A 23,793-nucleotide genomic window follows, 5' to 3' on the forward strand; every position below is an offset into this window, starting at 1 on the left:
ATGTTATTTATCAGGTCTGCTTTTGGGCCAGCTCAGTCCCTGCCTCACTCCTAACACAGGCTATTGGTGTGAACAGGGATAAGAAATTAGTCTCCAGTCTCACTCCCAGCCTCTATTTTCTTTATCAGTTTAAATGTACATGCAACTGCAGAGAACCTGACAACCAAGACAGTAACAACTGCCATAAATTATCAGTATGCTTTTGTTATCGTTTGTTTTTTAGCTCCCAGAGCTCTGCCTCCTCTCTGAACCAACAACCTTTCTCAGGCTGAGACCTTTGCCACTACATGCATTTTCTGCCCTGTCCATGCTCACCTCTCTCACCATAAAGGTCTGCACAATGCTGGATTTAGCTGTAATTAAACAGAACAGTCTTCCAAAGGAAAGCACAAAGACAACAACATGATCACAAGCAGCAGGGAATATTTGGAAAACAATACTTCATCTGAATGCAGTAAGCTTCATTTATTTTTCTTTTGCCTCTCTATTTTTGTTTTATACTGTTGACTCCAAGTTTTAATGACCGAAGATATTTTAAGCATTCCTGACCTAGAAATGTGCTAAGAATAAGAGAACTTTATTATAAAGAAAACATTGGCCATCTGAAGGGAAACTCCGTGTATACCCCACCTAAGTAAGCTATGCATGTTGCTTATGAACAGCAGATAAGTTCTCAGACTAAAAGAACTCAATTTCCAGAAGACACAGATAACATGGATAAAGGGTCAGATAGGCTGTAGGATTCAATGGACTTGATTAAGAGAACAAGGGATTCATGGCTAAAATGGATAGAAAATCCAGCCCAGTGAGAAAATACCCTCACAAAATACGTTAATTGCTGTGTTTATCAGGGACAGTAAGAAGATATCCAGTGGAGACACAGCCTAAAGCTAGGAGTGGAAACCTCTTTATTTTGACAACAGCAATCTGAGCAAATGGCCTTGATCTCTAACAAGAAGGGCAACTTTTCTTTATTCCTCCCTACAAAGTGCCACTTCCATTTTGGGACCGGTTACCATGCCCCTTATAATGGGCAGGCAGCAAATACTTTGGGACTAAAACTCATCCTAAATTATGCTCAGCAGGTGTGAGAGTTCCACACTGGCACAAGAAAAACAAGTGCAAAATATTTCTGTGATTGTAGCAGGCAGATTACACAGAGAGAACTTCATCAAGGTTTGGCCAAGGAATGCTGCTCTTAGCTCTCCAACTCAGAGATACAGTGACACACAAGTTCCCACAGGGGCACAGGTAATTTGACCAAAAATGCACATGCCAAATATTCAGGCTCTGTCCTTTACAAAAAAACCCTGCAATTCTGTAAATATACCACAGGGATCTTATTTCACTTCCATAAAAATCAACTACGACGTGTTGATGAATAAAATCAATGAGCTAACTGTGATGAGCAGTACATTGTTTTAATTATTATTCCAATCAGGAATGCCCAGTGAACATCATGCCCAGTCTTACACTACAAACTTGAACGGGGATTCAGCCCTCCCTCCTTTAAACGGTGTTGGAAACCATAGTTTATTTAAAGGATTTTCTTTGGCTAGCCTTATCTTCGGCTCAATCTCTTTCAGAGTAGGAGAGGGGTCAAAGTTCCTGCAGCTCCTGATTATTCAATAACATGACTAATGCTCTCCTAAGGGGAACATGATTACAGGTAAATGATGTGTTATGATAAAGGCACCATCTCCCATTTGCACACCCCTGTCCTCCCACCCACCACTGTGTAAACAGAATAAACCTTTAAGGACGCACTGGCTGACCTCATCTCCTGAAGAAACACTGCCTGGAATCACACTGTAATGAGACACAGGATAGCACAGAATGGCCTCACTTAATCTTTAACAATATGATATTTTAACAGGCTTCTACCCAGAAAACCTCTCCCAGTCATCTTCAATGCAACCAGTATTAACTGCAGCATGCTGTTCACAGACCCTAAAACTGGCTGTACAAATTGTGACTGCCTGGGGCTACTTTTATTATGTTATTGAGCCAAGTTCTCCTCATATTTACTTAATTCAAAAATTCAGAAATTCTGGAATTGACTATTCCTTTGTTCACAAAGTTTTTGAGGTCTTTGACTTTCAGGGTGGTGTGTAAAGCCTATGGCACATCCTTCTGCATGCTATGGTTAAATGGGTAAAAAAGGGTTCCAGTGGAAAATAGAAAGCAACATCCCTAACTTCCTTCACTAATTCCAAAGTGGCTTTTCTGTCTATTATTAACTCTTATTCTGAAAGCATCAAATGTAATAGACACTCTAGGTAAACTCATTCATCTCCCATTCCTTTATCAGTTTTAACAAATGAACCAACAGTTCTGCCATTAATGGGAATTCATTCTAAGTCTCTTACTAGTAAGATTTCTATTGTTGCACCTGGATAAAAAGTCAGCCCTATCTGTATTTTCAGACCATTGCTCTAAGAAGATATTTACAGAAGTTTCTACTTTCCAAGAAAGCTATTTCTGGCCAACGTAGGCTTATTTTCTTCTTTTTAAATTATTTTAAACTGTACTTGTGCCCACAGAAGAATTATTTTTGTCAGTTACAAATAAACAAACCAACTGTGACAGAACACCAGGTCACAGTGCAACAGATTCCCAAATGCTTGTGGCATACACTACATGGATAAACAAGCAATCCAGGAGTGAAAAACAAGGAAAACAAGTGTGTTTTAATGACTAATGCCAAGGTAGGATAGGTAAAGCACTGCCTACAACCATTGGACCATTACTTCTAATTCTACAATTCTAGATCAACACCACAGCCATATCCTTTGGTGTCAATGACTTTTTCTGCACTGAAATTTTCCTACTAAAGATCCCTTTAAAGCAGATCCATCAGCAATTGGAATCCTCATCTGAGATTTCTCACATGATTTCATTGCAGATGACATCGCAGAATTCTCAGGCAAATTTAGGTATGGTTTTAGATGAACAACAAAAAGCAAATACACCATCTCATCATTATCACTTCCAAAAATTTCAGTAGGAAGAGTCATGCATGAGGTCTGTGCCCTGCTCTGCTCCTGTGCAGTAGGACAGGAATCAAAGAATTCACCTAAGCTAAGCTTGAGGTCTCAGTCAGGATTAGCCAGAAACTAACATTTGCCACAACAACCTTTTGAGCCTGCTCAAGGCCTGGATTGCTAAAGCAATTAGGATTTTGTGCCAGCTTGGTGCTTCTGAAGGAAAAGTAGTTTTCAGACAGCAGAAGCCAATAGGGTAAGAATCCTTTGTGCCAGCAGGATGGATAAAACTTCACTCAGACTAGGAAGAGAATATAAATTGGTGTGCAAGTGACCCATCTCTGAGTACTCAAAAAAAGTAAAAACTTGTTCTCCACAAATTCAAGGTGAGAAGAATCTGCTGGAACCACATAAAACTCCAGCACTTAAGTTGCCTTTGCAGCTGTTTTAGGAATGGTTATCACGGGAGTTTATTGGGCCTGATTGGGGGACACACAAGTTCTACTCATCCACACTTCCCAGAATGTTAGACTTCAAAAGGATAAGGGCTCTGAGAACTTTGAATATCCTCATCTGTCTGTGTCTGATCAACCTCACACACACATGCTTCCTTAATGTCAGGATATCTGGTTTCAGGAGAGCACAGCACCCTCTGAATTTGCAGTTATGACCTAAATTTCTAATAATTTCACTCCTCTAATGAACCCCAACTTCTGCTTTTTCAGAACACATTTTTCATTCTACTAATACGGACAGTGCAGCATTGCAACAGTAAACCATATTTTAAACCTGAAGTAAATAACCTGGTAAAAAAACAGAATTAAAATGTTCAAAGAACAGAAAATGCATACCTTTTGAAAATCAGAGATTACTCCATAGAAATTCACATTGTAGAGAATGTCTTCCTTTCCCTAAAAAAAAAAAAAAAGGCTTAATTGTGCATATTCATATTTAATTACCTAATAAAATCACAGCAAACTACTTCAAGACCTTCTTTTTCCCCCAGAAATAATTTCTCCTTATGGATCAGAATATTTACACTATAGCAAATAAATCTTGTGTGCTCAGTGGGTTTTTGTTTGAAGTTCATTTTATTTTGAGATTCCTGTTATTTAAGCAGAAGCATCATAGCTTCAGGTGAAATGAACACATGGTACCCATTCTTCCAAGCATTTAAAACTGGAAAGCAACACAATGGAGACCAAGGATGGAGCAGTGTGTCAGGAGCAGGGAAAATAAAATATTTTGAGATATATAATCAGGTCTCGTTATCATCCCAGCTTTGGGTAAAAAGTAAATGATGCCATTGTTATTAGTGCTAAAACATATTTGCTCCATTGCTTTTGCCAACACTTTGGAAGGATGAAAGCATCCACTTCTTCTGTCTTTCCCCACCTTTGGAGGGGAAGGAGCAGCACAGGGGTATCCAACACTTCTGTACCTCTGAGCAGCACAAGTGGGCAGGGCTGCTTTGGGGGTGTTACTGTTTACCCCTCTTTTTTTAAAATGCACAGACCCAATTGATTTCCATGAGCACAAAAGTCTCTCAGCAAGCAAAGCAGCAGGTTTACAGAAACAGGAATGAAAATGACAAAAGAGTGCTCAAAAATGAAGTCAAATCTGAATTCAGATTAGAAATCCGTGTTTTGTAAGAGACAGTATTTTATTTTAAAAAAACCCAACAAATGTCTTCAAGCATTATTGAAAATAATATGAAATTGACTGTTGCTTTTTCAAATGAATTTCTATCAAGAGCTCCTGCACATTAGATCAGAAGCTGTATTTTTCTCTCTTCCATCAAGCTTCCTCTTTCTTCCTTTATAGAAAAAATAAATTGAAGCCTGAAGTTGAGAACATCTCAATATGCACTAGGTGCATACGCAGAATTAAATTTAACCTGCTACTTTTCAGTTTTATGAGGTTTAAGTTTTATGAGAAGAAGAAAGAAAAAAAAAAAAAGAACGAAAAAAATCTCAATATTAGAAACAGATTGCAGAAAACAAGTGTCTCAGCCAAGGGAAGCCAGAGCATGTTGTGGGTCTAGCATTTGCTTTGAGAACTCACAGTGCATAAAACACCCTGAGTACGAGACCAGAGGGACTGAGAACCACAGCAATCACAATTACAGCAGTGAGGGCAGTTAAAGAAAATAGTTTCCTCTTCTGTCTAATCCGCCCAAAGTTGCCAAAAATGTCTATTAAAACAGAAGTTGTTCCAAATCATAAATAGCAATGCTGAGAGGATGATGGCTACATACTTTGTTCTCATTAAATATTGACAGCATGCTCTTCTGGTAAGAGACTACACAGTGATTTCCATTATTTTTTTAAATTTTTTTTTAATGCCTCAAACTCTCTCATTTTGCTGGTGCACTTTCAGACTGACCTCAGCAGCCCATAATTACATGACAAGACATCACTGGGTCTCCAGGACTTGTCAGCTTCATACAAAAGCATCCTTACACTTACTTCTGGGTCAGCTAGAGCCAACTTAATGCTAAAATAAACTCCCAGTCTGTGCTGGGAAAACAAAGACATGACAAGAATCTTTTCAAGCATATGAACTACTTTGTTAGTCTGCAATAGAAGATACACCTCAGACATTTTTGTTGTCTTGCAGATTGCGGTCAGATTTCAACACGGTTACATCAGCACCGAATCCAGCCCAGCTCCACTGGAATCAGAAGCATCCCACCATGCCTAATGCACATAACAGAAACAGAACCTGCTTCCCAACTGGTTTTAATCATCTACAGCTTTCTGGGCAGAATGGCCACTGGGCCCTGAAATTTCTCATGTTCCATGTAAACACATGAGTACAATCTCATAAATTTAATGAAGAAAATCAGTTTCTTTCTAGTCATGCAAATACCAAAAAATCTCTCTCTCTCTTTTCACCAGTTAAGTATTTCTTCAGAAGCTTATTTGTGTCCAAAATCTCCAGTGGCCCTTTCAGTGAGACTGTAAATTCTTTGAGGGAAATGCTTAGAGCCAGAGTGAAGCCTCAGTTACAGAAACACTGAGCAGCTTGTAATTCACAGTAACAGAACAACTGATGGGGGAATGGACAGCAGCTGCAGCCTCAGGTCTGTCCTTCATTCCACAACTGGGTGTAAATGCTAAAATAAAAAAACCCTACAATTTTCATTTTTCTCATGTTTTAAAGAAAAATAATTTTTTTTTTAAGTGAATAAACTGGTCTTAAGTACCTTGATGCCTGCTTTATTTTGTAAAGGATCTTTAATTTGATGTTCCTCACTTCCTGGACACCTGGCCAGGTATCACAAGATTTCAGCTGCACCTGAACACCAAGGCAGGTGTGGAGACATCAAATTCTGATGCACCCAGTGTTCATTCTGGCCACAACACACATTTCTTCACTACTATTCAGTAAAGCATGAAGTGTTTCTTCAAGTGTCACCTGACCTTTACTGTCACCTTAAATATACCCCATGGGTTTCCTCTCTCTTCATGACTTAACCCCCTATTAACCTACCAGGAGAGCACTTACTTTTGCAAAAGACCCAGCTAAATCATAATGATCCTGCAAAAGGATGGACAACCTTCATCAAGACTCTGGGCTTGTCAGTGGAGCTTTTTTAAATTTTATTTTTATTTTCAAGAAGAAAACAAGTTTTCATCCACAGGGATCTAACATTCAAGTTTCTTTGTCACCTATCAATCTGAAATGCTCAGAGAGAATGACCTGACAGCAACACACTTCTGCAAGTCTGTGACTTTCCCATTGATGGATACTTGGTTACAGATAATCACCTCCTTGAGTTACCCAGAGTATAACTTTAGAATTCCAATAAGGACCTTTTGCCTCCTTCTAATTAAAAGCGAAGTACAAGCACCCAATTTAGAAAATTGGACACCATTAGAGTCTTAATTTAAACATGACAATTTTAGTCTGTCAATATACTGAAATGATCATTACCTACCAAACCTTCACTCATTTTGTGCCAAAAAGGAACTTCAACCATAGTTCATTAGGTAATTTTAGACACACAACTGTTAACATTTTTCAGACATGAATTGCCTGTATATCCCTAGTCTGGATGTGTAGTTTCTAAAAAGATCCTTTCTTTTTAAGTTTTTTTTCAGGATCTAGGAGTATGGAAAAAAAAACCCAAAACAACAGAAGAGCCACAAACACGCAAAGGCAAAAGGAAAACCTGAAAAATTCCCTGTCATTCTCGCACTTGGGGACAGGAAACCACACTGAGTGATGTGGTGTCAGCACCCTGCCTCCCAGCAGCTCCTGCCTTCCAGGGGCCAGGCTGTTCCAGCCAGGGCCTCACTGCCACATCTCTCGCTCTCATGTGAGGCTTCTGAGAAACCCCAGCTCCTTCCTGGAGTGGAGCCTTGCCAGGGACATCAGTCTGTTGCTGCTGACACACTCCACACATAATTCGGTGGCTTCCTGCTCGAGGCATTACATAATTTGAGCCTCTGGCATGTCTTTCTGGAACATTTCATGTACTCACTCACAGGATCAGCAGCATCTTCAGCTACCAGATAGCTCTGCACCTTTTCTGCACTGACTCTGACCTGGATGGCACTGACTACAGGCACAGATGGCTGTTTATCCCAAGTAAAGAAAACCTTGGCAGTATGACTCCCAAAACAGACAAAAAAAGCAGGTAACCACACACAGTTAAACACAATTAATGGTCATAGGAATACCACAATGGAAATCACTTTCATAAACCACAGAATTCTCTCAAGGGCTGTTGCATTCAGCTTCACTAAGTCAGAAACTTATTAATCAAAGAGAGCATACAGCCTCCTGCTAATAATACCACATACAACTGACCCTTAAGTCCTAATCTGCCTCCAGCCATGAAGTCATGAGTCAAGGAAGTTCTTGACTGCGGATCAATGTGCATATAACTAAATTGAAAGGTAAAATCACTCCTTGATGTTTGCTGAGCAAGATTCAGGACACTGCACTCCTGAAACAGGCAGACTGTTTTCACAGAGATGTCAAGTACTTGGAGCCCAGAGATTCTCTTTCATGAAAAGCATATCAATTGATAATAAAGTGCACCCTCCAAAACAATTTCTAGATAATAGAATCTTTTAGACCTTTTTGTACAGAGAATGAGTTATATTTATAGATAAACCCCACATAATTTAAGCCAAGCAATAAACAACAGCAGCATTTGTGCAGTATAGAACAGTTACTACAAACTCTTATCAGTATGCAAATGTAATAGAACTAAGAAACGCAATCTGCAATTTGACTCCGAGAATTTCAGTATGTCTTGGATGTAATTATATACTATCCTGCAGCTCCTGCAGGGAATTTTACCTATGGTTTAGGAATGTTATTATTTTTTTCCTCTTTTTTCGGGGGGGGGGGGGGGAAGAAAAAGTACTCAATTTTTAGTCACCTATAATAATTCTCTGGAACCAAAATCATCATGCTGCAGTTTAAGAGGCTTTCAATCTATGAAATTACTCACTGCTGATGAAAGTATTAACAATCCAAGGACTTCATTTACAGCATTACAAGGAATCCAGGTCAATTATGGGTAAATGCTTTTACTCTGCTTGGGCCAATGAAATGAATTATTATCATGAAAACCTGCACTCCCACCAAGAGTAAAGTTTAAGGGTGTCTCACCATAATTCAAAGAGAACAGAAAGGAAAGAGCAATCCTAGACTCCAAAACGGAAACCGAACACCTAATGCAGGCACTGGGAACATGCAGCAGGTGAAAAGATGGGAAGAGGATGGATACTCCTTTCAGGCCAGCAAGCCAGCAGCTGCCAGCACTTCATATCGCTAAGATAAAATCTAATGTCTCCAGGGAAAGCTCAGCATCATCACATAAATCCTACCACAGCCTAATCATTCTTTTTGGGATGTACTCCGTGTTCCAGAAACTGGGAGCCTGCTCCTTGCCAATCTCGCTCTGAAATGTAGGCCAGCAGCTCTAACGTAGCATGTTGTGATCTACACTTTTATTATCCCAATCCTCCTCAACAGCAAGAGAAAGGGATTAAGCAGCATTATTTTTCTCCCTGCATATTTACTGAGATAATTACATACCATACTATAATACAAGATTATTTTGCACAGTGCAAAATAACACAGAATGGGTCCGTCATTCTATGGAAACCTCTTGGTCCCATCACTCTTGGGAGAGTACATGGCTGATCACATTGGGCATGCTCCTCCAGGAAAGTTTAACAGCAAATTCTTCCAAATGTACCAAATAGATGCACTCAGCTTCTTCATACAATCCCCTTCTTTTGGCAATCATATTTTTAAAATTATTTCACAAAACATTATTAATATCTAAAGCCATCTGTGTTTCTAGAGAATGCTCCTTTCCACACTCTCTTTCCTTCCTACTGGGCTGCACAGTAAAGATTTTTTTATTTACAACCACTTTTATGCCAGCAGATGTTACACCACACAAAACTGCTTTGCTGCAAGTTCAAGAAGAAAGTGGTGGGAAGAAGTTTACATAACCAGACATCATCGACAAAAGCAAGAGAGCCTGGCAAACCACAGGCCATAGTCATTTAATTCACACAAACCTCTCTTCCCCTTTCTCACTCTGCTTTCCAATTTGTTTTAATTCCATAGTAGGATTTGACTGGTAGTCACTCCATAATGCATTGCAAGGTTTAAATGCCAGCAGCTTTTCTTGTCTTGACAAAATGTACAGAGCTGAAATTTAATTACAACTGGCTCAAATGCACTTTTGTTTTGCTTCTACCCACCTGGAACACATAGCCGGTTTAAAGTAAACATGTTTAGTCACTGGATAATATGAAGTATAAAAGAAAAGTTACACTGTAATAAACAGAGATACACTTCAAAACAATTTTGATTTCTTATCTCAGAACCTGGCTGCAACCAGCTAGCTGAAAGTGGCATTACCGTGATGGAAATAGCGTGGTATTTCAATGCAAGAAAGTAAACATATTCTCCCAGATACTAGCACAGGAGTTGAAACCCACCCAAGAAAACCATTTGCATTATCGGTGTGCATTATTCTGCCCCAACGTTTTGACACTGAGTTTAAACATTAAGCTGTGAGTACAATGCCTCTTTTTTAAACTAATGCAATTTCTTGGGGCAAAATCTGATATGGCCAGCCAGATTTCCTGAGTGCTAGTTTCTCCTAAGAAAAAAAAAAAAAAAAAAAGGGAGACATCAGTTTAATTTTGATTTGTCCAGTAAACAGATCAAAGCATTGCAGCTCTGCAGTGGAGGTTTACAAAGCCTCATTGTACAAACATCCTGGGCCTGATGCTGCTGGCTGCACTGAAGCAAATCTCATCTGATGGCAGCCAGCGCTGGTTTGTGCTACACTGTCCAATGCAAAAATTTACACTTTAAAGGGAAGTCAAAATCTTTGAAGTCCCACTTGATCAAAAATTATTAAAACATGCAGCTTGATTTTTTAGGCTGATCTTAACCACATGTAGCTGGAAATGTTTCACACTTCTTTTCTGTTGCTTATATACCAAAAAACTGTGTTCAGCTTTTGGCTCCTCCTATTCGAGTGGAATAAATTCTTTGGGTGAAGGAGCATTTTTAACAAATATGTACAACGCCTAAAAAAGAGATTCCAGAAGCACTATTAGATCACTGAGAGCTTCAAGACTGCAAAGTGTAAATAATTTTTAGCATAGCTGAAACATCTTTCTAGGTCTTTGCTTTGTAAGATTGCAATTTCTGCCCAGCCTCTTTATTTATTTTCTCATCCAACTGTGCAGTTGAGCTTGTTCAGGGTTTGCTGTTTGGTGCCTTTCACAGAACACAAAGAAAGAGGGAGGAAACAGAAATTACACGACCCATATAAATTAGTTTTAAAACATTCAACGTTAGGCCTGATGTCCGCAGCTACTTTGATTCTTTGCAAAAGAAAATTCCTTTTTATATGTACATACGGTTTTGACTTGAGTGTCCCTTTAAGCCAGCTTTGCTGATTCAGACTGTGTCCATACCATTGCCAAAGGAAGAAAAAAAAAGAAGAAAAAGGTGTTCCTGAGATATGTTCTGACTTAAAAGATTTAAATAGGGAATCCTCAAACTTAGAAACAACACCAAGAAACACATTTTCATTTCTGCTGCAAGACTGCTGTCAATGTCCATAAGCAAAAAGACTGCTTGACAAATATCCTGTAACAGACTGTGCTTCTAAAACTGAAACTTTGCTCTTTCTGGGCTAAAAATCAAAACTGGATCTATTGCATAACAAAGGTATTAAAGATAATGGCCTCTAAGACTGCATGGCACATCAGTGGGAGCAGTGTAAGCAATGCCTTGCTCCATACATTAACCTGCACCCCTGGGAGTTTGTCCGGGTAGAGCATGTCCACGTTCCTGATTTGCTACATTCTGATCTCCAAGTCAAGGTCAAGAAGTAATTCACCAGGATCCCCATTGCTAACACACATGGGCTGCAGGCTTTGGGGAAGTCATCTCACCACGCTAAAAAAGGTCTCAACAATTGGAGTACAAAGAGATGAAATTGTCTGAAAGCTGCTTTATACCTTTAGATACTTCAGCATGTTGAACTGAAGAACATGGATGCCATTTCTTTTTAATCTGCATAAATCAGTTTTGTATATATATTCTAATTAAAAATGCTGTGTTGCAGTGTATTCTCTCATCTGAGTATCAGCAAATGGGCACCAACCAGGTTGAATAAAAAATAATAAAGACTGCAATGTAATAAATGCCATAAAATAAATAATGCAAGGATAGTCCCTGCCCCAGAAACCTTGCAATTTAGGCCATGAACAAAGAATCCTTAAGGGATCATACGAAACCTACCTAACATTCCTGAATTGACATTTACATTGTGCTGTACTTCAGTTCATACTTTCAAGGCTAGAACTATGCACTTGTTCTGATGTGCACTGCTGAAAGCTGCTCTGGATCTCGTGGTTCACAATGAGCCTTCATGTCAGGCATTATCGTGACATTTAAGGTAGATATTGAAAAAATACCTAATCAGAACACTGTGGGTGAGGGTTTGTGTCTTATTGTATTTAACCCAAGTCGAGCTTTAGAACAAATAAATCTGATTTTTAAAGGGCACTACAACCAGCTCTGCCCATGCCCAAAAGACATGGGGAGAGGGAAAGGGGACTAGGTGGTGGAATTACCAAAACAATACCAAGTAACAAATAAAGAGCTTTCAGGCTGGGCCCCTCTCCTCCTGTGTCACAAAGGGTTACCTGTTCTAACCCAGGAATATTACCATTGCTCCTACAGGATCAAATGTGTCCTAACAGCAGCTCCATGTTCTCCTGAAACTGAGCTAAAAATTAGTTTTGAAATTATATCAGGCTCAGCGTGATCCTCTAGCATTCCAGCAGTATCTCTCCATCCTGACAAAGTGAAATCTTTTGACATCTGATCTTACAAACAAGAAGGCTTGGGCCAGCTTTGTAGACATACACTTTGTTTTGGAAGGGATAGATGGAGCCCCATTGGATGTGTAGCCCATAGGGAACAAATAAAGTTCTGAAGCCAAATTAACTATTTCACCTGCAAAAACTACAGACTGATTTAATCAATCTCCAGCTCTGAAGGACTGAAGGGTTTGTGCACTTGCAGTGTGCTGTACTCAGGTCAGTTTTATTTCTCATACATGGCATATTCCCCTGCCAAGTCCTGACACTGTTTGGATTCTCGTTACCTTTCTTTCATCAGGTCAAATTTCAAGATTAAAAAAAAAAAAATAAAACACACACTGCCAAACAATAAAAGAGAAGCTATTATCTATCAGATAGAATGGCTTTTTTCCATTATTTTCCTTTTGAAAGGGGGAAGGAATGAACCATTAAGTGGACAAACACCATTTTGGCCTATGAATCATCCCTGATAAAACTGCAGATGCACAAACCCAGTCAACAGTATTACAGTAAGAGAGAATAGATAAATTTCAACAACCATCCAAAAGGCCCCTTAGATGAGGCACGATGATTTTGAATTGAATTTTGAGATGCAAGGCTCAAATGAACTCCGGTTACTTGCTTGCAACACCCACGCTCTGTCAATAGACAGTGCTGAAAAGGAAGAGCCAAATCTTGTTAAAATTATGCTTCAGTCACTAAGAGAAGTGCTAATTACCAGCTGGACTGAAGACCACTGAGATAAGCAAAACATTCCCTGCCAAAGCCCTTTAGACAACATTCTTTAGTTTCTAAAACCCAAGATGTGATGATAGCAGGAAGAGATGGAAGAAAGAAAAGGATTAATCCACTTTCAGTGATGTTTAAATAAGACTTGCTTTAAATGATTTAAAATTAACTGAGAAGCATTATCTTTTCATCAACTTCTACAAGAAGAAAAGCAGCCAGAAATTTATTTGTGTAATTAATGTGTTATGCATGTATACAGAAGCTCTTTTTAATTGAAACTATAAATTGGCTTTTCAGTAACTGAAAGATTTTAGGTAATAGTTTATGAAATCAAGAAATATTACCAGAAAAGTGGTTATAATTTAAATTAACAATCACTTTTTAAGGAGGAGATGTAGCTTACCTGAAAAAAATAGGTCCACAATTTTAAAACTTTTTAGGTATATAGTTTTATAGCTCTTTAAAAAAACAAGCACAAAACTGACACCTTGCTCTGATCATTACTTCCAGTGATGCTTTGAAGAAATACTTCCACAGATCTTTTAAAGGAGCCAGACAAAGCAATACCTTCAAGATGCAAGTTTTGGTTAAAATTTCAAATTATTCATGACGGTCTTCATGAGCATTTAAATGCTGTTAAAGGTATGGACTATTCTTTTAGATGCATCCTTTTATATTAAGGGAATACAACTCCCTGAAAGGAGGCTGTAGCCAGGTGAGGGTTGGCCACTTCTCCCAGGAAACCAGTGGCAGGACAAGAGGACATGGTCTCAGGCTGTACCAGGGGAGGTTTAGGCACAGAAGGGCTGATTAGACACTGCAATAGGCTGCCCTATAGGGGCATGGTGGAGTCACCACCCCTGGAGGTGTTTAAGGAGAGCCTCAACGTTGCACTCAGTGCCATGGTGGTGTTGTGTCCTAGGTTGGATTTAATGATCTGAGAGATCTTTCCCAACCTAAAAGGTTCTGTGAAAATTAAATAATTCAAAAAGGAAACCCACAAAAAGGCTAATGTAGTTTCATACAACTAGAAAAAAAAGTCTCGTATCTTGTACTACTATTGTCTTCTGTAAAGAAAACAATTCCACTTAAAAACAAGAGAATGAAAACACCCAGCAAACATTCTGACACTAAACTACAGTGGGATGGAGCCAATTCCTTAAAATCAAATAATGTAACTGCTAACACAGCAATGCAATTTCCTCTGCCATTTCTACCTGTGAGAATCAAAAACTGTTTTCCAGTTTTCAAAAGCCTTAAAAGTATTGCCACATTGCTCAGCACCTGAATCATGGAAAACCACTCACGGAATCAATCATCTGATGATTCAAAATTACCTGAAAACATACCTGTATGTTTTTCCACATAATTTCAGATCAATTCAATTGATGTTTTTAATGTGTCAGGTATCTGAGAGCTGCACTTAGGTCTTTGTTTTCACAATATTATTATTCAGTTGTTCCACTGTGGGGAGGGGAGGTGGTTATTCCAGATTAAAGTGAGTAGTGTCTTTTCAAGGGTAAATCAGAAATTAAAGCAGGATGAGATCAGGGAAGATTACCAGGCACTGTTTACAAACTGAGCATAACTAAATCAAAGGTATATAAATCAGAGCATGTATTTCTTGGCAGATTGCTTCAGTTTTGAAAACTGAAGTGTCACAGGCTTCATTAAAAAAAAAATCCCCAGCAATAAAGCTCACCTTTTTTTTCAGAAGTAACCTATTTCATGCCAATTCACAGCTACTCCTGTAAAGTACTGCTTTCACCTCATGTGTTTTAAAATACAAAAAGCATTTACAAAATAAATACATGTGTTTGTACAGCAAAGAATTACTGCAAACATATACTTTTGATTTTCCCACATCTGGAAATGCAATTAGGTTACATGAGGCTTTTAGTTCATCATGGAAAAAGCTGTAAGAAACTAATACACAGGAATCCACACAAAACAAACAAAAAAAATCATTACAAATAAGAAGAACAAACTTTTTCAAGTCTTTAAAAAAAAGAAAAACCCACCAAAAATATGTCCCTCCAAACCCCGAATAAATCAACTGGTAGACTGTCACTCTAGCCAAAACCCAAAAGAACATCTTTTTTCTGAGACTGCAATTCAAAGAATCAGCACCTAAAATGAAGATGCAGCAGAGAATATTTAGTTTTTTCACATGATTTGGACTACCAGATAAAGGTCTATGTGAGCTGTGATTCCTCTATCCACATGGGGACCACAATTCTGCAGTACAAACTTCATTAGTAAGAATTCTTCCAAATGAACTCAACCACACCAGCAGAGCTGAAGATTTATCCCTTCCATACCCAGCAAACACAAACATGCAATAGGAACAACACCCAGCATTTCCCCACAGTAATGATCACCCAGCTCTCCAGAGAGATAAAGGCAAAATGTAAAGGACTGATCCTGCTGTTATCCTTTCCTGCCTCTCTAAGCCTCTATGCATCTTCACTCCCTGCTGGATCCACAGGCATCTCTGTGATCATCATTAGCAGCTGAGGTCACAGGAGTGCCATTGGAGGTACTGTCTCCCAAGCACGCAATCCATACATCCACTCACAAAAGCACCAGTACAGCTCACAGATCCCACCAGCACCACACCAACTTATTAACTCTCCCTGGGGCAGGGCCAGTTAAGTACCATATGCTTCTTCCAAGGTGCCAGTCTTCATTAATTCCACAGGGAAGAGATAGTATTACTCCCTTAAAAGCAGTGCAAATACTCCCACTACCTGATGCAAAGACTAATTTAAGACATTTTCTTGCATAAAGACACACAGATGAAATGGCACACAAACTATTTTCATATGGCTTTTCTAGTTAAGCTCATGCTCTCATTAGGATATCTCAAAGGAGACCATTTTATCAACATCTGTTTACCAGGCTTGACACATATGCCAATTCCAGCACTTTCTCAGCTTCTAAAGAAAAACAAACAAAAAATTAAAAGCATGCAGAGCCAAACATACACAATACTTCAGGACGCATCCAAGTAGACAGGAGTCTGCTTGAGAAAAGCAAAATTATACCAGTGATGTGTGAACGCAGAGGAGCAGCAACCTGTACCACTGAAAAAAACTTTGCTGTTTGTCCTCACCTGGGCCAAGGTCTTCTCAGAAGCACTATCTCTTCCCAGCCACCTGGTACAGGCACAGGTCATCAAAAAGCTACTCTGTATTTCAGAGCCAAAACCGAGAGCATCAGCAAAAAGAACAGCCAGAGCCAGACTCTGCTACATACTGCCAGATTTGAAGGGCTTGGGGAAAAAAAGAAATGAATCTCTGTATCAGTTCAGTTGCAGCAGAGAGATTCCAGGACCTTCCCCTGGGCAAACGCAGATGTACAGCGGGGACTGCTCCTTGCCAGCCCCAGACCAAGCAGAGGAGGCCACCAGGGTCCCCGAGCCCCAGCTGCTGTGCCTGGGGGAATATGGCACCGGCAGCACCCCCGGGACACCGAGCCGCAGCTGAGCCTCCTCCCGCCCGGGCTGCCCTATTTGAGCCCTCTGTTGTTCTCCCAGGTCACACCGCTCCCCGCCCCCCGAAGCCCCCACCTTCTCCTCCAGCCCGGGAACTCTCCAATCAAAGCAGATAAGCGCATCATGTGAGGGATGGCAGACACGCTGAGGGGAATTTCCGAGAGCTTCACCGCACCTGCAGCATCCACGGATACAGGAGATTTCCAGTGTGAAAACGACAAGCCAAGCAGGGGTGCCAAAGTATCCACGTTACCTGCAACTCACAGCTCCTGTGCCAGACTGCAGCACCTCATTTGCAATCTGCTCTGATATACCTGCAACCACATTCCATCTTCCCTTGGCATTTAATGTATGACAACTATTTCTAAGTATCTTTTGCTAGGGAAGCAGCACACAAATAACACAGGCTGAAAGACCAGAAAGCAGTAATTACTCAGTCTATTCTTTGCTGATGTCAGATATGCAGCACAGCTCTCTCCAAATCCACCAGAGCACCCAATTAATCTGCACTAATCCTCAAGAACTATATCTGAAAAACAAATAGTAAAATCAAAGCATCCAACAGCCCCTGCCTGCCTTGCAGTCACCATGCTACCCAACCTCTCTTTTAACAGATCTGTGCTTCCTTCTCATCTCTGCAAACAAACCTACAGAGAATTCAGCAGCCTCTCTCCCCGCCTTCTTCAGCAATGCTTTCATTTCCATGATCACAGTCCTTCATAGAAAAAATTACACCAATTCTGTTGGGTTCAACAGATCACGTTAGCCTTGCCAAAGAAACCACTCCATGGCTCTATTTCCTACTTCCCAATAAGGCATTCATATTCCATTTCAACTCACACTTCACCAAGAAGAATTCTGTATGAATTATCCTAATTTGTATATTTCAAAACAAACAGGCTCTCACTGCAGCTATCAACTCCTTTCTTTCCTCTGTCTCCTTTTAGCAGTGGCAGCAGCAGTCTAATGGCAGAGATGGAGACAAGCACCCTGGATCCAGCACACAGCCTCAGCTGAGAGTACAGAACATCTGTACGTGCAACAAGTACAGCACATGCAGCAACATCCCCAAAAGCTTGGGAAAGAAAACCAAAAGGCAAATGTGAGAGATGTGGCAATTTCAGGCATGGGAAATTAAAATGTTCAAGAAGTAGAAAAATGGAAACAGAAAAAGCTGTAGAGTTTTGGAATGGTCTACAAGATCAAGGAGGAAAAAGATGCCACTTTGGTAGGAGAAGTTCTTTCTTCGACCTATCTTGTTCAAGACCACAGCTTATATCTCAGAAAACTTATCTCAGAAAACTCCCTTATTACTTGTTATTTTCCACATCACCAGTGTTCACAGGATCATGGAAACCCTAGATCGCTGGAATCCAAGAGATGCTCCTCATTAACCTTTCAAGTCCTTACTCTCTTTTGCCCCCTTTATTAGTTACTGACCTCCTGGCTGATTGCTTCCAGTCTTCAGGACTGTGCTCAAGTTGAATGTAGAAATTGTTAGAAAAGGAAATTTATCTGTAACTTCAAGAATAAAGAGCCTGCTCTTTAACACCTTTCTCATACCCATTTCCTCCTTAATAAAGTCCACCCAAACATTTCTGAAGCTGAATATATTCTGTCTTGGCTGGCATATTGCTAAACCAACTGCAGACCTAAATTACTTTTATGTAACTATTTGATAGGTGGATGACATTTGTAAATTTTTTTTCTTCATAATTTCAAAAGGTGTTATGCATAAAAACAACAGAATAGCAACACCAAGCCTAGATTAAGACTTCAAGTAAATGGTCTACTGGTACAACATCTGAGAAGGAACAGGATTTAATTTGAACAGTCCCTTTTTAAGCCAGCATTTGTAATGTTACACATCTTCTCAAGGTCTTCTAGGTTGCAAGGCTGGTTCACAAAGAAGTTACAATTTGAGAGCCCCAAAGTCAACTGAACAGAACCAGTTTCTTCAGAATCGAGAGGGCAAAGGCACGTGGTTACTTCAGCAACACCGATTTCCACCACTCCGCAAACAGACCTTACAATAGAGCACATTCCACACAGGTTGTCTCACCTCATTTGCCTAAAGCTCCCAGTTATTGTTACCGAGGAAAGAACAGGCTCTTACTCTGAGCAAAGATCAAACAAGAGACTCTCAGATCTCCAGGTGTAGGGCCTCATAGTGGTACAATTATACCTCCCATATAAAATTGAAAGCAAGGTTCTAACTTTGGATATATGACAGCTGCCAACCAACTTCTTAACTCACATTTTGATCCCTGGCTATTGCAAAAAGAAAGGTGAGAGACACACTATGAGGAATTAGGAGCACTTGTGGGTTATAGATTTTTTACCCGGCAGCATGGAGCAATTGCATAAAGTCAGATTATGGATTCACCTACGAGGTGGTCATGAAACAGGGGAGGACAAGGGATGCTCCACGCCATATCCATGGTCTTTGTGATCAGTGGTGTCTGTTCCATGACCAGCTATCAGTCATAGGTGGGACAGGATCACGACTAGGCTTAACAACACTGACTGGCAATGGAATAGAACAGGAAACCACAAAGAGATCAAAGGAACAGCCTCATCTGCCACAGAACCCTCAACTGTGCAAAAGGCAAGTGGCCTTAAAAGCTGGATACCTTGTACTTCTCCCTTTTCATGAGCAGGTACACTACAGTAGGGCAACCTAACCTTCCAGTGACACTCGCACTGCTCCCCAGGAACAGGCTCTCTCTCACAGGAGGACTGACTGGTGCTTCCTACAACTCAAAGGATGAAATGAAACATTATAACCATTCACAAATACCATTTATCCAAGACTAGTAACACGGGAAACAGGACACTATGACTTCATATTAGGCTAGGAGGCTCTTCAGAGGAGAGGAAGATGAAGGTTTTGTCTCATTCTTATCCAAAAAATCAAGATTCTTTTGCTCTTGCACAAGTACAACTTTAACAAGTACTTCTTTCAGTGGCTGATATGCAGAATGACTTGCAAGACAAATTGACAAAAGAAGCCACAGCACTTCACTACCTCATACAAGCTGATGCTGGTCTTCAAAAGGAGGGGTGCAAGTACTGATTTTCCTCCAAGATCCCTCGCAGGGAAAATATCAGCAGCCCATCACCCAGAAGTCTGCTGGAGAGGAATCTCTAAAGCCACAGTTGTGCTGCAACATCTATCCCTGTGACTCGCATAAGCTGCTTGGGAGCATCTTCCCCTGAAAACTGCAGATTTCTGGCATTAGTGCTCCGAGGACAGCACCAAAAGGGTTGGCCTGATGCTGTTCCCATGTTGTGCCACCCTGTTCCAGGCACTCAGATACATTAGCATGCCTTTCTGGAACAAGGAACTTACTACTATGCCTAATTAATTAATTCCAGAATGGCTGAGAATCTGTCTTCTTCCACAGTTTCACAAGCCTCTTTACCCATATTTACCAAACTTCCAGAAACCACTACCACCGTAAGAAGATGGGTGAAGACCAACAAGATAGATTTTCATAATTTAGTGTTCACAGGGCAAGACATAAGCAAAGCAGGATAGTTAATGCCAAAGCACAGTATCTTTGGTAATTATACCATTGATATCCCCATGTATTCTAACCTTCTACAGGTCAGCTCTTCGGAATACAAAGCCAAAAAATCACATTCTGTTTCTGCAGAAGCAAGAGGACCACAAAACCTGCTGCCAGAAAGTCCTGCCAAATAAAATTTATCTGAGCCTTTGATGCATGCACATAGGTAATTTTAATGTGGTGCTATGCATGAATCTTTCATAAGAATAAGATGTCCTAAACAGTATAATCAAAAAACTTTTGAGGAGCTAACAGGCTGGATCATAAACACCTCCACCGTGTGCAACTTCTGCAGACATCAAAGAGTCTTCCCCAAACCAGATGCATTACGTATCTTGCAAAATTAGTAAATGTACTCAAGCCATCAATTTTGCAATTTTTGAAGTAGCACAATGCATCTATTTATTAGAGAATGGAACTAAGCCTGGGCTGCTGATTAGCCATCCTACAAATAATGCTTATGCAACCCTTCGTAATGATTTCCACTAACAACCAACCAGAGGTTTTATGACTTGGAAAATTTCACTTCTAAACTAATTTACAACACTTCCCAAAATCTAATGGGACAGATGATTCAAACTACAGAGGAAACCAGCCTTCTCTGAAATCAGTGAGGTACAATTTTCGTAAGTAGTCTCTCTTAGGTAAGATGCTTGCATTAAGTTTTGGTTCTCATTTCTAAAATTCTCCTAAGTACTCCTCTGTTACTTCCTCCCTTTCCTCTAGAAAAGGGATTAATTCAATTTTAAGGAAAATATTAAACCAGCAGTTTCAGACTTCAGTCTCTGGCAAATTATGAACAGGAAGGAACAGCAATTGAGCTGTTAAAACCACCAAGGAAAGCAAACCACTGAACAATTCGAAAAGACCACAAAAAGTGACAAGATAAAAAATGAAAAAGAAATATAAACCAAGTCATTTCGGTAAGCACAAAACTTATACCCCTACAAGTTTTCAACACAGTGTACCTAAGCCTGGTGAAAATGAAGCCATCAGTTCCTACACAGCTGTAACAAATACTTGACAGACTTCCAGCATGGCCCCAAGTTCATCATCACAGCCAGATATTACTGGAACAAATGGCCAAAGTCTGCAACAGAAGTCAGCAGTGTATATCAAGCCCAAACAACTCGCCATTGTTTTTGAAAAGGTGAAAACAGCACAATATTTTGTGTGAAACAACAAAGAAGTATGTCCTCTGTCAGTAAGGGAAATTCAAATGACTTCTCTTTCCTGCCCCTTTTGGTCTTTCTCTCTTCCCCTTCAAGGTTCTGTCTTCCCTGCATTCTAAGAAAAAGCAGAGAGTCTAAGTTACGCACAAATTCATGACAGAAAACACTATTTTAGAACAAAGCTCCTGTGCGTGGGTGCATGTCTTTAAAATAAAAGGCATTGTTACTCTACCAAGTGCATATCCACAGACAGCAATCAAATCAGATCCTCACATTTTATTTTGACAGCTACACAGTTATATTTTCACCAGAGGTTTGACTTTCATATCAATACCTGGTTTTTAGCAATATCATCACGAGATGAATCAAAACTGACACGTGAAGGCACAATGTTATTAATGATTGTGGAAGAGAATTCTCATCCTAGAGCTCTGTAATTTATTTTTAATTACTTCATGAACCTACCAGTTGCAGGGAGGAATAAATCTGTTCCCAGCTCATATTTAGAAACTGTCTCTGTACAACACAAAATTGCTCGGCTCTATATAACAATAATTATTTTGTGGTACATGGCACTATTAAGTACTCTTGATCTGGTGAAAGCCTGCAAGTACAGTGGCCATAACACTTTCAGAAGTTGGAGAAATTAACCTGAAGTGAGTAGTATCAGCTTGCTAACACTGCTCAGGTAAACTACAGAATACAACTCTGAACACAAACGTGTTACGAAAGAATCTTCTCCATCCTCTCACAGGATCTGAAATGCGACGTTTTCCTGAGGACCCTCAGGTCCTCAGGAAATTATTAAACTGAAATTTCCATGGTGCAACAGCAAGCAAAGCTCGAGAAACACAATGTTAGTGACGTATTAAGAGAGGATGATGCACACTTTATTGAAGATTTATACTGTGTAAGACTTTGACTCTGTGTAGCCCCTACCATCCACCTTTCCTACAGATCCATCCCCATGGACACTTTAACATTATATAAACTCCCCCTGAGATAAAGATTATTCCATAACTTTCTAAAATCATCTGCCTTTGAGAAAGTATTACCTAACAAACACACACTAAATACCTCACAAGCGCATTAGATTCCTGGGTTTCTACTAGATGCCAGCACAAAAGAATATTTGTAATTTATTTTGCGATATTAAAAAAAAAAGAAGGCAAGGCTGGATAACTGTAACTGGAAAGGATAAGCAGGATTAAGTAACAGGTGTCTGACTGCACATAATTCAAAGCCGTGCATGGAATACAGTGCACAGTCTTGGAATGGCTATGGAATAGAAATGGAAACATTGCTTTTACACCTTGCTTTGAAAATTACCACTAAGTGATTTAAAAACGTCTTGTAAATTATAACCCCACAGACAGAGGCAACAGGAGCACTTGTATCCCCAGAGACCTTTGGATATATATGAAAGAAAACAAGCAATCTTCAAAGGTGAGCCTGCCTTCCTCCCAGGGGAAAAAAAAAAAGGAAAAAGAAAAAGGAAAAAAAAAAGAAAAAAAAGGAAGAAAAAAAAAAAAATCCCGCTGCAAGAAAGTTATACTTTACTACACAGAAACATTTGTCATACCGCCCAGCACTGACAAAATCCGGATACACTCAGAAACTACAGCAGCGAGGATGAGGGGAAGACTCCAATCGCCAGGCGCACACACAGCAGGATCCACACAGGGATCCACACATGGAGCACACGGACACGCGTGTGTGCACAGACATACGTGAATGTGACACGAGCACATTCGTGTGTGCACAGCCGTACATGTATGCCACACACAGACATGTGTGACACGCAGACACACCTATGTGGCACACACCCATGTATGACAGACCCACATGTATGACAGACACACGTGTGACAGCCCCACACGGATGTGAGGGACCCACACGGTGACAGACCCTATTGGTGACAGCCCCACACGTCTGACAGCCCCACACGATCGCGCGCGTCCATCGCGGCCGGGGGAGCCCAAGGTTACGGCCCGCGCGGGGGGGGCCGGGCAGCGCCGCTCCCCGCCAAGGGCGCGAAGCCGCGGACAGACCCGCGACCGCCCCCCGTCCCCCCCGCCTCAGTGGTGGCCGCCCCCGCCGATCTTACCTCAGGCGCCGAGGCGGCTTCCTCCTCTTCCTCCTCCTTCCTCCTCCTCACGCTGTGCCAGTGTTTCTGTGTGTGTGTGTGTGTGTGCGCGTGTGTGTATGTGTGTGTGCGCGACCCGCCCGCCCCACAGCGGCGGCGACTCCTCCTTCCTCCTCCCTTCCCTTCCCCTCCCTCCTCCCCCGCCGCCGCGCCCGCCTCAACCCCCGCAGCGCCCAGAGACGCGGCAGGGACGGGGGAAACCCCAGGGCGGCCGCCGCCTGTGCTGGGCGGGCCGGGCCGGGCCGCGCCGGGCCGCCGCCGGCTCCCCCCGCCGCCGCGCAGGGCTGCGGGCAGCGCATGGC

At 40.8% G+C, this 23,793-nt stretch overlaps 1 protein-coding gene across 5 annotated transcripts in view; it reads right to left on the reverse strand.

Moving 5' to 3' along the window:
• PLCB4 (phospholipase C beta 4) overlaps positions 1-23,607 on the reverse strand; it is a 186,930-nt gene extending 163,323 nt beyond the window's left edge. For 4 of the 5 annotated variants that reach the window (XM_042049252.1, XM_042049250.1, XM_042049251.1 and 1 more), the window contains exons 1-2: positions 23,453-23,607; positions 3,836-3,895 (exon numbers count right to left, since the gene is read on the reverse strand). The gene's annotated coding sequence lies outside the window, so the exon portion shown is untranslated. Of the gene's footprint in view, positions 1-3,835; positions 3,896-16,220; positions 16,584-23,452 lie in introns of those variants that run through there. The other variant, XM_042049246.1, reaches the window with a different exon arrangement.
• Between the last annotated feature and the right edge of the window lie 186 nt (positions 23,608-23,793).

This window comes from Corvus kubaryi, unplaced genomic scaffold, assembly GCF_017639235.1.
Source record: "Corvus kubaryi isolate FWS band 111438036 unplaced genomic scaffold, C.kubaryi_AGA036_p1.0 70, whole genome shotgun sequence".
NCBI classification, from domain to species: domain Eukaryota; kingdom Metazoa; phylum Chordata; class Aves; order Passeriformes; family Corvidae; genus Corvus; species Corvus kubaryi.